Source organism: Octopus bimaculoides, chromosome 1 (assembly GCF_001194135.2).
Source record: "Octopus bimaculoides isolate UCB-OBI-ISO-001 chromosome 1, ASM119413v2, whole genome shotgun sequence".
Classification (NCBI taxonomy): domain Eukaryota; kingdom Metazoa; phylum Mollusca; class Cephalopoda; order Octopoda; family Octopodidae; genus Octopus; species Octopus bimaculoides.
The window spans coordinates 132,707,503-132,710,510 of NC_068981.1; the positions used below are offsets into that span (position 1 = coordinate 132,707,503).

At 39.4% G+C, this 3,008-nt stretch overlaps 1 protein-coding gene across 12 annotated transcripts in view; it reads left to right on the forward strand.

Moving 5' to 3' along the window:
* LOC106870292 (large neutral amino acids transporter small subunit 2) overlaps nucleotides 1–3,008 on the forward strand; it is a 273,162-nt gene that overhangs the window by 257,823 nt on the left and 12,331 nt on the right. The gene's annotated exons all lie outside the window — the stretch shown is intronic.

Below are 3,008 nucleotides of genomic sequence, written 5' to 3' on the forward strand. Positions count from 1 at the left end.
CCCCAGCATCTGCTGTTTGGTGTTTGTATCTGCATAACTTAGTGGTTTGGCAAAAGAGGGCCAATAGAATAAGTACCAGGTTTAGCAAATAAGTACTGGGGTTGATTCATTTGACTAGAAATTCAAAGCAGTGCCCCAGCATGGTCGCAGTCTAATGACTGAAACAAGTAAAAGATAAAAGAAAAAAGATATATATGTAATCCTTATTGTCCTTTGTACACCCTGATGATTTTCCATACAAGGTATTTAAAATGCAAAGTTATATATTTATATATGTTTAGCAATTTTGATTTTGTTTGTGAAATGAAACAGTTGGAGGTGAATATGTTTTTCTAACTCGATAATATATATATATATATATAGATCATCATCATCATCATCGTTTAATGTCCGCTTTCCTTTCTGGCATGGGTTGGACAGTTTTACTGAGGACTGGCAAGCCAGGAGGCTGCATCAGGTTCCAGTCTGATCTGGCTAGGTCTCTACAGCTGGATGCCCTTCCTAACGCCAACCACTCCGAGAGTGTAGTGGGTGCTTTTTATGTGACATTGGCACAGGGGCCAGTCAGGTGGTACTGGTATCAACCCGGCTCAAATGGTGCTTTTTACGTACCACCGGCACAGGAGCCAGTCCGGTGGGACTGGCATCAACTACGCTTGAATGGTACTTTTTATGTGCCAGTCAGGCAGTATGATGCAGCCACAACAATGATTTCACTTGACTCAACAGGTCTTCTCAAGCACAGTATATTGCCCAATGATTGAAGAGTACTCTTAAATGGGATGGCTATGCAACACTTGCATAGGCCACAGCTGTGGTCTCACTTGGCTTGCTGGGTCTTCTCAAGCACAGCATATCGCTGAAGGTCTCGGTCGCTTGTCATTGCAGCCCAATGTTCAAAGGTCGTGCTTCACCACCTCATCCCAGGTCTACCTCTTCCACAGGTTCCCTCCACTGTTAGGGTGTGACACTTCTTCACACAGCTGTCCTCATCCATACACATCTCATGACCATACCAGTGCAGTCATCTCTCTTGCACACCGCATCAAATGATTCTTATGTCCAACTTTTCTCTCAGGGCACTTACACTCTGTTGTGTAAGCACACTGCCATTACACATCCAGCGGTGCATACTAGCTTCATTTCTTGCAAGCTTACGCACGTCCTCAGAAACAACAGCCCATGTTTCACTGCCATGTAGCATGGCTGTTTGCACACATGCATCATACAGTCTACATTTCAGTCTGAGTGAGAGGCCCTTTGTTGCCAGCAAAGGTAGGAGCTCTCTGAACTTTGCCCAGGCTGTGCTCTCAGAGCATCCACCCCTGCTACTGATTTGGTCACCTAGGTAACGGAAGCTATCAACCACTTCCAGTTTTTTCACCTGGCATGTGACGGAAGCTATTTTCTGCACATTTTCAGTGTTTATTGCCCCTGTGCATCTGCCATACACAAAAACTATCTTCCCAGTTACCCTTCCTTTGATATTGCTGCACCTCTTATGTGTCCATAGTTTATACCGGGTATATCTTATGGAGTTTCTACCTTGCTTCCCCACTACATGGTTCTGGGTTCAGTCCCACTGTATGCACCCTGGGCAAGTGTCTTCTACTATAGCCTCGGGCTAATCAGAAGCCTTGTGAGTGGATTTGGTAGATGGAAACTGAAAGAAGCCTGTTATATATATAAATAATGATAATTGATTAAGTAACCAGAAGATGGGTTTGGTATTAATCGTTATTTTGTACAACAGCTGTTTTGACCCATCCTGTTACTGTCCCTTATGGGTGGGAGGGACTCTGTTCAACATGTTGTGTTGCATCCATTTTGCAGTCTGGGTCCCATCAGGTACATCCATACATAAAGTTATCTCGCTAAAGCTCCTGTGTTTAGGCTGTCATGTTGTTATATACCCGCCTGGTTAGGGAATGAAACATTGCTACAATTTCCAATTACTATCAACTTTCCATAATAAGAAAAAAGAAGAAAAAAAAGGAGAAAAAGAAAAAATTCTTTGTAGGGGAAGTGAATAGATGGACAGGGATGGATTGAGTTACATTAAGTTTAAGACAAAGGAATGGTACTAGAAAGAGGAAGAGAAAGCTATATAGCCTGCATATATATCTTTCTCTTGGTGAAAGGAGAAAGTTTGATGTTTTGAACATAGCTCTTTGTCGGAATAGAGAAATGGAAAAGTCCAAAGAAGGGAAAAGAAATTGCCAACAGCACATGTGTAGTTATATTGCTGAAATGACTGGAAGTAAATGTGTTTATATCTGTTGTGTGTCTTTGTGTCTGTGTTTGTTTACAGCCTCAGTGGAATGACTAAAACACATAAAAGAATATAAAGAACATATATATATGTGTGTGTGTATAATATTTAATGTCCTTATATATTTAATACTCAATATTTCATTTTACTATTTATATTATATATTCCATATTCTATATCACACATTAATTTTATAAGAATATAAATAAAACATAGAAAACAGACAGAGTTGGAACTCTTTTAAATAATATATTCCTCTATACACTATCATACAAACCCCTTTTTTTATTTTTATTTTTATATATATCTGCCTGTAAGTATCTCAAATGATCTTATCAATAGAGTGCAAAGTAGGCTCAGTGGCTTGAATGAGAAGTGCCTATCGTAACTACTAAAACATTTAATAAATAGGAGATAGAATTGTTACGAGAAAGGCATTAGAGTTGAATAACATACCGTGATTAAGTAAGGCATGCAGTGGTTAGGTGATAAGTGATGTAACTGAATGAGCAGTGGAGATATGCTGTGGTCAAGGGCATTAGTAGACAGAAAGGAACAAAAACAGAAGTTAGGTTGTTAGTGGCTGAATAATTCAGTTGTTGAATGAGTTACAGTGAAGGAGTAAAATATATTGTGACTGTGCTAGAAAGCTTCTATGGTTAAATGATAGTATGCATATATATATGTGTGTGTGTGTGTGTGTGTGTGTGTGTGTGTGTGTATATATATATATATA